The sequence below is a fragment of the Zea mays genome, chromosome 2 (assembly GCF_902167145.1).
Source record: "Zea mays cultivar B73 chromosome 2, Zm-B73-REFERENCE-NAM-5.0, whole genome shotgun sequence".
In the NCBI taxonomy this organism is placed as follows: domain Eukaryota; kingdom Viridiplantae; phylum Streptophyta; class Magnoliopsida; order Poales; family Poaceae; genus Zea; species Zea mays.
Genome location: NC_050097.1, coordinates 202,309,763 through 202,324,739, shown reverse-complemented (window position 1 = coordinate 202,324,739; position 14,977 = coordinate 202,309,763).

Here is a 14,977-nt window from a genome sequence, read left to right as displayed (position 1 = left end):
TTGGGACCAAAATTTAATTTTAGAGATGAAATAAGAAAATAAGAAGAAAAAATGGAAAAGACTCACCTAACCTGCATTGTGGGCCAAAATCACCACCGGCCCACCAACCCTGGCCACCTGCGCAGCTCAAATTGGTGCTGCCTGCTTTACGCTGACGACTGGGACCCACTGTCCAGCGTCTCCTTGCGTGTGTGGCCTCACTCATGGATCGCTGCCATGCGGACCCTAGTGGTCAGGCCGGATATTTCTTCTTCCGCGCGAACTCCGTAACAGACGCCGCTACTTCGCCGTTGGGACTTATCCTCTTCTCTGTCCGTTGCTCCGCTGGCCGCGAATCTCGGCAGCGTCCTCGGGCAACCAGTCGTTTGCCAACTCGGAATCACCCCGCGACTATAAGGACCAAGCTCCGAACACCTGCGCCTGCTCCATCAACAGGGAGCCGAGTAGGAAAGTCACCACATCCAAATTCGTCTCCGTTGAAGAAGCCAAGCACTCGACAGGGCAGTTCGCCGAACTTCTGGGAAGGGATCTCGTAGCTGCAACGGGGGGATTGTCGAACGGTGGAGCCGGAATTGCGCATCGGAATGAGATTGGGGATGAATGCCGCCATGGGCAATGGCGGGAGCAAGAAGAAAGAGAGTGCGGTCAGCACATGGTGCCCATGTGGCGGAGTCGGGTGGACGGCTGGGGGTGCGCTTCTTCCGCGGCTCGTCGGGGTGCCCATGTTCACACTCGCCAACGCCGCCCTGATGTTCGTGCTTATGTTGTCCGCACGCATGGGAAGGCAATGGGGCAGGGTACTCCACTGCTTGGATGCGGCCGCTTGCTGTGGATAGCATCCCCGCGGTCGTCTTTGCCTTCGGTAAGCCATCAACCCTCTCCGTGGTGATCACATAATTTCGTTGAACCGATGGGATTAAGGAATAGTGGGGCGGCTCTTGCTCGACCGTACTCCGGTGGGAGCGCCGCCTCAGTCGGTGCGTGTGACCGGGGAAGAAGACAACACTGGGGCATTGATCTTGGGATCAACGGCTTCGGTTGGTTGGTGGGGAAGAAAGCTTAGAACCATTGGATCAAATGCGGATGTCCAGGATTAGAAGGTAACTTACCCATTCGGAGGTTGAACCCAGGCCGTAGATGGATAGATCCACGGGCAGGATTGAGGATGGATAGGGTCCGTTGGATTGGAGTTGTAGGTTCAGGATTAGAACTTTGTGTACCCCTTCACGTATTTAATCTGGACCATCCAGAATAGATCGAACGGTCAGAATACAACCGTACCCCTTCGCCGAAGCTAGTTTACAAAAGAGCCCCTCTGTTTTATTAGTATTAACCCGCCGTCCAACTCAGGGATTTCTGAGTCTGCGTAAATCTTGCGGGTTAGCCCCTAATCTTTTAAGAAATATTGAGCCAGTCCAGAACACTTAGGATATTCAGAAATTAATAAAGAAATAGGTTTTTAGTATGAAAATAATTCTATAAACTTGTATAATTCATAGTTAATTCATTTTAGCTCCAAATTGAGTCATTCCAGTTGCAATAATTTTGTATTAATATTGTCTATCAACTAGTAACACTGTTTAGCCATGAAACATGAATTAAAATTGTTCATTTGGATTAATCTATTTTAAGCACTAAATAATTTCGGAAATTCATAACTTAATAACCATAGTTCCGAATTTAGTGGTTCTTGTTTCTACGATCTCGTTACGCAGCGTAGAATAATATTACACAATTTATTCTTATGTTTGGTGTGATGTTAATTTTGTCTATACCATGTTTGTTTGTATTGCTACGACTAGCGCGAGGTTACGTGTCATCTGAAGAGCAAATTGATACCTGGAATCTCAATTGCCAGGCAAGTTGTGCCCTTGATCACTTCTTTTTACCCAGTCATATTCTGATTAATCATAATGATCTGCATAGGTTAATTTTGATGGGACCCAACAGGTTACCCTAGTTTGATTATCTATATACCTTGACACCACTAAACTTTTTGGGTAGTACCTGCTATTGATTTATGTGGTTTTGGGTATGAAGATTACACTATTCATGATTATACTCTTGTTATTAGTTGTTATTTATTGTTCATGTTAAGATCATTATGTTAATTGGAACATGGAGAACCACCCGAGAAAACAGTGCTACCACAAGGGTTTATGGACACCCTTGGCTGATTAATTAGGAAAGCTAGTGGATGACTACCTTACCCGAAAGGGGAAAGGGCAGTAGGGGAGTGGTCAGTGTAGGGAGGCCCTTGGGATGATTTTGCTGCGATGGCGGTCATGCGAGGGATTCCTGCATTGGAGCTTCCTATAAACTGTAGCGGGTTTTCTGAAGCTAGTGGAACTTTGTAAAGGCCTCGTAGTGTTACCCTGCCTCGCCTCCTCGGTAGAGGTGTATGGGATTGGCCGTCTCTTGGCAGATGGGTAACATGACTTGTGGGTAAAGATGTGCAACCTATGCAGAGTGTAAAACTGGTATACTAGCCGTGCTCATGGTCATGAGCAGCTCGGACACTCACATGATTAATTTATGGAACCTAAATTCAATTTGTCATATGCATTGCATCGCAGGTGAGGTTGTTACTTTTGTTCTACTACTTAATTGGGTTGGTATTTACTTATACTTAGTAATTGCTAATAAAATTTTGACCAACTTTAAAAGCAATGCTCAGCTCTAACCATCCTCTTTGGTAAGCCTTACACTTCACATGAGCTCCCACCTTTGGCGAGTTCATGCACATTATTCCCCACAACTTGTTGAGCGATGAACGTATGTGAGCTCACTCTTGCTGTCTCACACCCCCCATAGGTCAAGAACAGGTACCGCAGGATGAGGCGCATGGAGGATGCTGCGATGTGTTCGTGAGAGATCTAGGTCGTCGTCTCCCAGTCAACTTTGGGTTGCTGGACCGCTGTCTCCTTATAATGTATTTATTTATTTATTTTGTATAGAACTCCTATTATATAGTAAAGATGTGACATTCGATCATGTGCCATGATTCGTCATATGTGTGAGACTTGGTCCCAGCACACCTGGTGATTATGTTCGCGCCCGGTCTTGGTGCCCCTAAAATCCGGGTGTGACAGAAGTGGTATCAGAGGAATATTGACTGTAGGACGAAACCTAGATAGAACTAGACAACCATTCTCTACTTACCTTTGCCACTCTGATTCTTTCTAAACTTTTCTTAATCTTTTCTCATCTATTTCCGCTTTACTCTGATTATTCTTACCTTTTCCTTCTAAAGACAAATGTGGATTTCACACTTTGAAATCCTATACCTAAAGTGACCTTTAGGAATAGGAGACCTATTCATAGGAACAAAAACGAAACTATATTTTCTTTATAGGTATCTAGGCACTTGACTGTTTGTTCTTATGACAATTGTCTGATTTGATTCTTTGATTGAGTGTGATGAGTTGTGGAGTAATGTCCACAATTACATCTGCATATACATATAGGCATAAAGGATAATATTTATAAAATAACTAGATGAACTAGATTATCCCTCATTAAAGTATCTAGCCTAACAATATTCATCTCATCTTAAAAGATTCTATCCTACACTCATAGATCCATCCCATCTCAAAAGATCCTAACTTATCCTAATTAAAATATATCTAGCTTAATAAATCTATCTTATCCTACAAGATTCTTGCTTATCTTAATAGATTCAATTTATCTTAAAAGATTCGTCTTATCCTAACCACTTTACTTATCTCATCCTAGAGTAATAAACATGGTCTAAATCAAATTAATTAGATCTTATTTAGTCAAATCTAGTTACGCTAAACTAATATAGTTTCCATCTAATCTAAACTAACCTAATGTAACTCACTCAAATAGGTGAGTTAATACTTGTGAAATAGATTAGACCCTATCCACATGTTTTAACCTAGTTCACCCTACACTAAATAAAGATTGATAGACCAACCCAACCAATAGAGTTATGATGGATTGCATAATCTGCCTATCCCCACCTATCATCAAACGAACCTTTGACCTACATCATGTAGTCTATCTCATCCATATCTATCTTAACCATATTCCCCAACCGATGATATACACTAACCATGAATCAATGAGACCAAGACTGGAGAAGAAAAGATCAACCTCGTCAAGGAAGGAGAGAAGTCAAACTCAAACTTCAGATGCATTACCACCCAACACGGAGTTCTTCCTCACTATAAACTTTCTTACCCCTGGCTATTCTTACACAAACCTATCCATCTCTTATATCCTACATAATAAGTGGCATGATACCTATGTTCTGCCAATCGTCCACTATTGACTATAAAAAATGTGAGACTCTGAATTTTTGAACCAATTAGAAATTAAAGGCTAAAAGCATAAACCAATTATTTTATGTCTCTTTTATTACAAATCTCGAGGACGAGATTTCTGTTAAGGGGGGTAGAGTTTGTAACACCTAAAATCCTATTTTGGGATTTTTATATATTTTTTTCTCAAAAAGATTAAGGATCAAAAGAACTCTTAATAAAAAAAATGTAAATCGCTATATCCTTAAACAAGCAAGTAATAAATAGGGACTATATTTAAATATGTTTGAAATAATTCTATTTGAAAGGGATAAGTCTTTACAAAATCATTATGTTTTGAAGCATGAATAATAAATACAAAAAAACTATATGTATATTTGCATCCATGTTGGATTCTGATTTTGCATTCAATTTGAAATGAAAACCCAAAAACCACATTTGAATTTGGGTCCAAAATTTAATTTTAGAGATGAAATAAGAAAATAAGAAGAAAAAATGGAAAAGACTCACCTAACCTGCGCTGTGGGCCAAAATCACCACCGGCCCACCAACCCTGGCCACCTGCGCAGCTCAAATTGGTGCTGCCTGCTTTACGCTGACGACTGGGACCCACTGTCCAGCGTCTCCTTGCGTGTGTGGCCTCACTCATGGATCGCTGCCATGCAGACCCTAGTGGTCAGGCCGGATATTTCTTCTTCCGCGCGAACTCCGTAACAGACACCGCTACTTCGCCGTTGGGACTTATCCTCTTCTCTGTCCGTTGCTCCGCCGGCCGCGAATCTCGGCGGCGTCCTCGGGCAACCAGTCATTTGCCAACTCGGAATCACCCCGCGACTATAAGGACCGAGCTCCGAACACCTGCGCCTGCTCCATCAACAGGGAGCCGAGCAGGAAAGTCACCACATCCAAATTCGTCTCCGTTGAAGAAGCCAAGCACTCGATAGGGCAGTTCGCCGAACTTCTGGGAAGGGATCTCGTAGCCGCAACGGGGGGATTGTCGAACGGTGGAGCCGGAATTGCGCATCGGAATGAGATTGGGGATGAATGCCGCCATGGGCAATGGCGGGAGCAAGAAGAAAGAGAGTGCGGTCAGCACATGGTGCCCATGTGGCGGAGTCGGGTGGACGGCTGGGGGTGCGCTTCTTCTGCGGCTCGCCGGGGTGCCCATGTTCACGCTCGCCAACGTCGCCCCGATGTTCATGCTTATGTTGTCCGCACGCATAGGAAGGCAATGAGGCAGGGTACTCCACTGCTTGGATGCGGCCGCTTGCTGTGGATAGCATCCCCGCGGTCGTCTTTGCCTTCGGTAAGCCATCAACCCTCTCTATGGTGATCACATAATTTCGTTGAACCGATGGGATTAAGGAATAGTGGGGCGGCTCTTGCTCGGCGGTACTCCGGCGGGAGCGCCGCCTCAGTCGGTGCGTGTGACCGGGGAAGAAGACAACACTGGGGCGTTGATCTTGGGATCAACGGCTTCGGTTGATCGGTGGGGAAGAAAGCTTAGAACCGTTGGATCAAATGCGGATGTCCAGGATTAGAAGGTAACTTACCCATTCGGAGGTTGAACCCAGGCCGTAGATGGATAGATCCACGGGCAGGATTGAGGATGGATAGGGTCCGTTGGATTGGAGTTGTAGGTTCAGGATTAGAACTTTGTGTACCCCTTCACGTATTTAATCTGGACCATCCGGAATAGATCGAACGGTCAGAATACAACCGTACCCCTTCGCCGAAGCTAGTTTACAAAAGAGCCCCTCTGTTTTATTAGTATTAACCCGCCGTCCAACTCAGGGATTTCTGAGTCTGCGTAAATCTTGCGGGTTAGCCCCTAATCTTTTAAGAAATATTGAGCCAGTCCAGAACACTTAGGATATTCAGAAATTAATAAAGAAATAGGTTTTTAGTATGAAAATAATTCTATAAACTTGTATAATTCATAGTTAATTCATTTTAGCTCCAAATTGAGTCATTCCAGTTGCAATAATTTTGTATTAATATTGTCTATCAACTAGTAACACTGTTTAGCCATGAAACATGAATTAAAATTGTTCATTTGGATTAATCTATTCTAAGCACTAAATAATTTCGGAAATTCATAACTTAATAACCATAATTCCGAATTTAGTGGTTCTTGTTTCTACGATCTCGTTACGCAGTGTAGAATAATATTACACAATTTATTCTTATGTTTGGTGTGATGTTAATTTTGTCTATACCATGTTTGTTTGTATTGCTACGACTAGCGCGAGGTTACGTGTCATCTGAAGAGCAAATTGATACCTGGAATCTCAAGTGCCAGACAAGTTGTGCCCTTGATCACTTCTTTTTACCCAGTCATGTTCTGATTAATCATAATGATCTGCATAGGTTAATTTTGATGGGACCCAACAGGTTACCCTAGTTTGATTATCTTTATACCTTGACTCCACTAAACTTTTTGGGTAGTACCTGCTATTGCTTTATGTGGTTTTGGGTATGAAGATTACACTATTCATGATTATACTCTTGTTATCAGTTGTTATTTATTGTTTATGTTAAGATCATTATGTTAATTGGAACATGGAGAACCACCCGAGAAAATAGTGCTACCACAAGGGTTTATGGATGCCCTTGGCTGATTAATTAGGAAAGCTAGTGGATGACTATCTTACCCGAAAGGGGCAAGGGCAGTAGGGGAGTGGTCAGTGTAGGGAGGCCCTTGGGATGATTTTGCTGCGATGGCGGTCATGCGAGGGATTCCTGCATTGGAGCTTCCTATAAACTGTAGCGGGTTTTCTGAAGCTAGTGGAACTTTGTAAAGGCCTCGTAGTGTTACCCTGCCTCGCCTCCTCGGTAGAGGTGTATGGGATTGGCCGTCTCTTGGCAGATGGGTAACATGACTTGTGCGTAAAGATGCGCAACCTCTGCAGAGTGTAAAACTGGTATACTAGCCGTGCTCACGGTCATGAGCAGCTCGGACACTCACATGATTAATTTATGGAACCTAAATTCAATTTGTCATATGCATTGCATCGCAGGTGAGGTTGTTACTTTTGTTCTACTACTTAATTGGGTTGGTATTTACTTATACTTAGTAATTGCTAATAAAATTTTGACCAACTTTAAAAGCAATGCTCAGCTCTAACCATCCTCTTTGGTAAGCCTTACACTTCACATGAGCTCCCACCTTTGGCGAGTTCATGCACATTATTCCCCACAACTTGTTGAGCGATGAACGTATGTGAGCTCACTCTTGCTATCTCACACCCCCCCACAGGTCAAGAACAGGTACTGCAGGATGGGGCGCATGGAGGATGCTGCGATGTGTTCGTGAGAGATCTAGGTCGTCGTCTCCCAGTCAACTTTGGGTTGCTGGACCGTTGTCTCCTTATAATGTAATTATTTATTTATTTTGTATAGAACTCCTATTATATAGTAAAGATGTGACATTCGATCCTGTGCCATGATTCATCATATGTGTGAGACTTGGTCCCAGCACACCTGGTGATTATGTTCGCGCCCGGGTCTTGGTGCCCCTAAAATCTGGGTGTGACAATGTCCATTGGGGATGTGTGTCCTAAGGAATTCGAAGAGCCTCCAAATGCACAAGATCAACCATCTTCCTCCACACAAGCATCTCCACCAACCCAAGATGAGGATCAGGCTCAAAATGATGAAGTAGAAAATCAAGAAGTTGAGCCACCTCAAGAGGAGAGCAATGATCAAGGGGGAGATGCCCATGATCAAAATGAGGAAGATGAACAAGTACCAAGACTGCCACACCCAAGAGTCCACCAAGCAATCCAACGAGATCACCCCGTGAACACCATCCTCGGCGATATTCAAAAGGGGGTAACTACTCGATCTCGTGTTACTCATTTTTGTGAACATTATTCTGTTGTTTCCTCTATTGAACCACACAGGGTAGAGGAAGCACTTCAAGATTCGGATTGGGTGGTGGCGATGCAAGAGGAGCTCAACAACTTCACTAGGAACGAGGTATGACATTTAGTTCCACGTCCTAACCAAAATGTTGTAGGAACCAAGTGGGTCTTCCGCAACAAGCAAGATGAGCATGGTGTGGTGACAAGGAACAAAGCCCGACTTGTGGCCAAGGGATATTCACAAGTCGAAGGTTTGGATTTCAGTGAAACCTATGCACCCATAGCTAGGCTAGAATCAATTCGCATTTTACTTGCCTATGCTACTTACCATGGCTTTAAGCTTTACCAAATGGACGTGAAAAGTGCTTTCCTCAATGGACCAATCAAGGAAGAGGTCTATGTTGAGCAACCTCCCGGCTTTGAAGATAGTGAGTACCCTAACCATGTTTATAAACTCTCTAAGGCGCTTTATGGGCTCAAGCAAGCCCCAAGAGCATGGTATGAATGCCTAAGAGATTTTCTTATCACTAATGGCTTCAAAGTCGGAAAGGCCAATCCTACTTTATTTACTAAAACTCTTGACAATGATTTGTTTGTATGCCAAATTTATGTTGATGATATCATATTTGGGTCTACTAACGAATCTACATGTGAGGAATTTAGTAGGATCATGACACAGAAATTCGAGATGTCGATGATGGGGGAGTTGAAGTACTTCTTGGGATTTCAAGTGAAGCAACTCCAAGAGGGCACCTTCATTAGCCAAACGAAGTACATTCAAGACATTCTAACCAAGTTTGGGATGAAGGATGCCAAGCCCATCAAGACACTCATGGGAACCAATGGGCATCTCGACCTCGACACGGGAGGTAAATCCGTCGATCAAAAGGTATACCGGTCGATGATAGGCTCTTTAGTATATTTATGTGCATCTCGACCGGACATAATACTTTCCGTATGCATGTGTGCAAGATTCCAAGCCGACCCTAAGGAAGCTCACCTTACGGTCGTAAAACGAATCTTGAGATATTTAGTTTATACTTCTAAGTTTGGGCTTTGGACCCTCGGGGATCCACATTTGACTTAATTGATTATTCGGATGCCGATTGGGCAGGGTGTAAAATTAATAGAAAGAGCACATCGGGGACTTGCCAGTTCTTGGGAAGATCCCTGGTGTCTTGGGCTTCAAAGAAGCAAAATTCCGTAGCTCTTTCTAACGCTGAAGCTGAGTATATTGCCGCAGGCCATTGTTGCGCGCAATTGCTTTGGATGAGGCAAACCCTTAGGGACTATGGTTACAAATTAACCAAAGTTCCTCTTCTATGTGATAATGAGAGTGCAATCCGCATGGCGGATAATCCCGTTGAACATAGCCGCACTAAACACATAGCCATTCGGTATCATTTTCTTCGAGATCACCAAAAAAAGGGGGATGTCGAGATTGCTTATATTAACACCAAGGAACAATTAGCCGATATCTTTACCAAGCCACTAGATGAACAAACCTTTAACAAACTTAGGCATGAGCTAAATATTCTTGATTCTAGGAATTTCTTTTGATGTTTTGCACACATAGCTCATTAATATACCTTTGATCATGTCTCTTTTATATGCTATGACTAATGTGTTCTCAAGTGAATTTTAAACCAAGTCATAGATTGAAAGGGATTTGGAGTCTTCGGCGAAGACAAAGGCTTCCACTCCACTCCATAACTCATGCTTCGCCGTCGCTCCGAGCAACTCTCCAACTTTGGTATAATCTTCACTCATATTTTGTTTGCCAAAGGGGGAGAAAGTAGTTTAAGGGCTTATATTTCACTCTAGTATCCGTTTTTGGCGATTCATGCCAAAGGGGGAGAAAATATTAGCCCAAAGCAAAAGGACCGCACCACCACCATTTTTGAAAATTTAAGTTAAGAAAAAGTCTTGAAATGATGAATTTTTCAATTGATATCTTATTGTAATAGTATTTTCAAATTGGTATCTTAAAACCCTCTTGAACTCTAAGAGGAGAATTTGTATTAAGGGGGAGCTTTGTTTTAGTTAAAAGAAAAGCATTTGAAACAGGGTGAGAAAATTTCAAATCTTGATAATGCTTCTCAAAAAATCTTATTCATTTATCTTTGACTACTTGCAAAAGAACTTTGAAATGAATTTACAAAAGAATTTGCAAAAACAAAACATGTGGTGCAAGCGTGGTCCAAAATGATGAAAATATAAAGAAACAATCCATGCATATCTTATGAGAATTTATATTGGCTAAATTCTAAGTAACCTTTGCACTTACATTATGCAAACTAGTTCAATTATGCACTTCTATTCTTGCTTTGGTTTGTGTTGGCATCAATCACCAAAAAGGGGGAGACTGAAAGGGAATTAGGCTTACATCTTTTTCCTAATTGATTTTGGTGGTTGAATTGCCCAACACAAATAATTAGGACTAACTAGTTTGCTCCAGTCTATAAGTTCTACAGGTGCCAAAGGTTCACAATAAGCCAATAAAAAGATCAAGAAAGGGTTCAAACAAAGAGAGCAAAAGACATCCCGAAAGGCACCCTGGCCTGGCGCACCGGACTATCTGGTGTGCCACCGGACAGTGTCCGGTGCACCAGGGCACTCGATGATGAACTCGCCACCTTCGGGAAATCAGGAGGCCGCTCCGCGATAATTCACCGGACTGTCCAGTGAAGCACCGGACAGTGTCCGGTGTCACACCGGACTGTTCGGTGTGTCAGCGGAGCAACGGCTACTTCACGCGCAACGATCGACTGCAACGCATTAAATGCGCGCCTGCGCGCGCAGAGGACAGAGGGCGCGCAGTTGGCGCACCGGACAGTCTACAGTACCTGTCCGGTGCACCACCGGACAGCCCAGAGGCCCCACAAGTCAGAGCTCCAACGGTCGAACCCCAACGGTCTGCTGACGTGGCTGGCGCACCAGACAGTGTTCGGTGGCGCACCAAACTGTCCGGTGCGCCATGCGACAACAGCCTTCCAAGGGCCATTTTTGGTGGTTGGGGCTATAAATACCCCAACCACCCCACATTCAATGGCATCCAAGTTTTCCACCTTCAACACATTACAAGAGCTATAGCATTCAATTCTAGACACTCCAAAGAGATCAAATCCTCTCCCAAGTCTGGAATCACTCCAAATCAAATAGTGACTAGAGAGAGCGACATTTGTGTTCATTTGAGCTCTTGCGCTTGGATCGCTTCTTTTCTTTCTCATTCTTCTTGTGATCAACTCAATTGTAACCAAGGCAAGAGACACCAATTGTGTGGTGGTCCTTGCGGGAACTTTGTGTTCCATTTGATTGAGAAGAGAAGCTCACTCGGTCTAAGTGACCGTTTGAGAGAGGGAAAGGGTTAAAAGAGACCCGGTCTTTGTGACCACCTCAACGGGGAGTAGGTTTGCAAGAACCGAACCTCGGTAAAACAAATCATCGGGTCTCGCTCTTTATTCGCTCACGGTTTGTTTTGTGCCCTCTCTCTCGGACTCGCTCTTATTTCTAACGCTAACCCGACTTGGAGTTGTGCTTAAGTTTATAAATTTCATATTCGCCCTATTCACCCCCCTCTAGGCGACTTTCACTTGGCATGAGTCGGGAACGGGCGTCGACGTTGCTTCCCGGCGAGGCAGCTGTCGCAGACCTGATCATTGTGATCAATCTATGGCAGCCCTCGCACCATGTTCTCCTCAGCTAGTCGGCGCAATCCACGAAAGTTGAGGTGGCCAAACCGTGCATGCCACCTCTAGGCTGCGCTGTCGCCCTGCGCCATGAGACAAATCGGGCGCGCGACCACGAGCTCTAGGACATAGAGTCTATTTGCTGCGCGCGCCACATTCGCCACCAGCTGGCCCTTGACATCCCAGATCTTGAGCCTTCCATGGAGCAGCAGTATCTTGTGGTCGTCTTCCTCGAGTTGTCCCAAACTCACAATGTTGGTCGTGAGTCGAGGGACCAGGTAGACTCCGGCGAGGACATGATGAGCGCCATTCCTGCATTTCAACAAGATCGTCCCTCGACCTTGAATGGTCGTGACGGAGCCATCCCCGAACCGGACCGTGCCATGCACGTCAGTGTCCAACGACGAGAACACAGTGTTGTCACTAGTCATGTGATTCGTCACGCCCGTGTCTAGCACCCACCGGGCGTCGGCCACAGCCTTGTCACCGAGCTGCATGAACAACTTGTCCTCCTTGAGATGCACCTCCGGTGGTGTTGTTGCACCTGACGTGACATCCCTGGGCTGGGTCACCACATCGCCATCGATGGAAGCATCCGCTAGCAGCAACGCAGCCGCCTCTTCAACTTGCACGTCAGCCTGCATGGCGTGCACCTGTTCACCGCGCTTCTTTTTCCTGCATTCGCGAGCCCAGTGGCCCGTAATCCCGCAGTAGCGACACTCATCGTTGGCGATCGAGCGACCACCGCGGCCGGTGTTGCCACCACCGCGCCTTCCTGCATTTTGGCCGCGTCCGCGACCACGGCTGCGCCCACGGCCATGAGCATTGCCCGACAACGATGGATGCTTGATGTTGTTCGATCCACCCTCGCCAGCAACCTTGAGGCACGAGGCGATTTTGGAGATCAGCTCGTCCTCCGTAAGATTGAGTCGCGGCGCCACAACGCCACGTTCCTTCACGAGGCGCTCCTCAGCCGCCTTGAGTCTCCCCACCAATTCGTCGACTGACACCTCGCTCAAATCAAGTAATGTTTCGATTGAGGCAGCAATCTGATCAAACCTGGGGGGAAGAGCCTGCAGAAATTTTCTCACGATTTCCTCCTCCGTGTGTTCCTCGCCGAGCCCGGCCAGTTCAGTGGTGATCCGTCCAATTCGAACGCTGAAATCGTCCACGGATTCACTGTCTTCAAACCTGAGTGTGTCGAAGTCGCGCTTGGGGGAGCTCGCCTTGGCCTTCCTCACACGATCGACACCGACGTTCCTGAGTCACAGCATGCTCCAGGCCTCCTTCGCTGTGGCTTTGCCTGCCACGACACCCATCAGTTCGGGCGACACCGCCTTCGAGATCACCTCCAACGCGTTCCGGTCGTCGGCGTAGTTCTCCGTCCCCTCGCTCGCTGCGATCCACAAGCCTCTCGCTTGCAGCATCACGCGCATACGGGCCGCCCAGTCGTGGTAGTTGGTCTTCATCAATGTTGGATAGTTCCCGGACGACGCCACTCGCTCGACGACGACGTGTTCGACGACACACTCAAATCCGCCGCCCCGGTTACCACACGTTCCCCAGCGTGGCGGCGGCGACTTTCCTCCGCGACGTCGGGATGGCGGAGTCACCGAACGCTCGTCACGACCTCCTGCCGGAACACTGCTCGCCATACCAGCTCTGGTACCACTTGTTAGATCCCGATTGCCTCACGAACACCCGCTATCGCTGGCGTCAAACACCTGAGGAAGAAGACGAACAAAAGTGCTTGGAGGAAAAACACAGAGTACTCGAACGATGTATGGACGGCCAGAACAACTCGCACTGACCGCCACCTTTTTGGTTTTTTCCATTTTATAAGATGCAACACATGCAGCATGGTCTTCTCACTCCTTCCGCATTCAGCGCTATGGCGACCACGCCGCGCACGCCACTAGTGGGCGAGAAGACCGGCATGAACTCACGGGTGGGCGCGCTTTGCGCGGACCTCCACTCCCTGCGATCAGGACAGCTACTTGACTCAACCAACTATTATTTCACGTACGCCGAAATGAAAGATGCAGACTTAACTAAACTCTGAAACTAACTAACAGAAACTTCCCGGCGAATGCGTTAGGAGGCGAGGCGGCGGTGGAGATGGGGTCAAGTACACGCGGGGTGCTGCGGCTGGCTCATCGTCGCTGGTTGCGGCGCTGGTGGCCACGTCGGCGGTGTTCGCCATCATGAAGCGCAAGCCCGGGGGCGCCACATCAAGCCGCTCCCGGTGCCGGGACCGCCGGGGGCCATCGACTCCAAGTACGGCGACGCGCTCCAGTTCTTCCAGGTCCAGAAGGGTGGGTAGCTTAGCTACTAGCTAGCCGGCCCAGCTGTTTACTTAGTCAATGCACTACTTTCGCTTCCGCCACGGTTTGGATGGTTCGCGCTTCTCTGGCGGTCTGGAGCCAGAGGCCTTGCCGTCGCTGAAGAAGCTATTTGCATGAGTAGATGTGGCTTCACGCCTTCACCACATTTGGAGGAGGTAGCAAAGCTGGTCGTGACAGGACGAGATGTGATGGGATGATTTCTTAAATTAGATTGTTTGGTTATAAGTCAAGAGTTGAGACATGATTATTCTAGTGTTGTCTTCTATTGTCCCTCAAAATTGGAGGGACGAGAGAGAACGACAGGAGATGTTCCTGTCCTAGCTGTCCCGTAACCAAACGCACTCTAAGGCCCTGTTTGGAATTGTAGTATTTTTGCAGTTTTTAAACAATACTGTGATATTTGATGATACTATAGTATTGGAGCTCAAAAGGTGTTTGATTTGTATAGTCAAAACTCAGTTTTAAATACCATGGTTTACCCAAAACTGTGGTATATTTGGAGTTTTCGAAACTCCACTCGGGACCTCAGTTTTCTTCTTTTCTCTCTACATATACTTTGTTTTTCCAATATGTAACACCCTGAATTTGGGGGTATAAAATTTCTTTGCTCATATTCACAAATTCAGGTGTTACTTCCTTTTCTCATCCTTCCTAATTCTTTTCTCTCTCATTTCTATAGGAGCTAAGTGCTTATTTTACTTGTAATTATAGTCTATTATGTTAAACCCTAAGGGAGTATGAATTGTTGCATCATGTTGAACCCTAGATTTCACTTTTGTTTGGTGCATAAT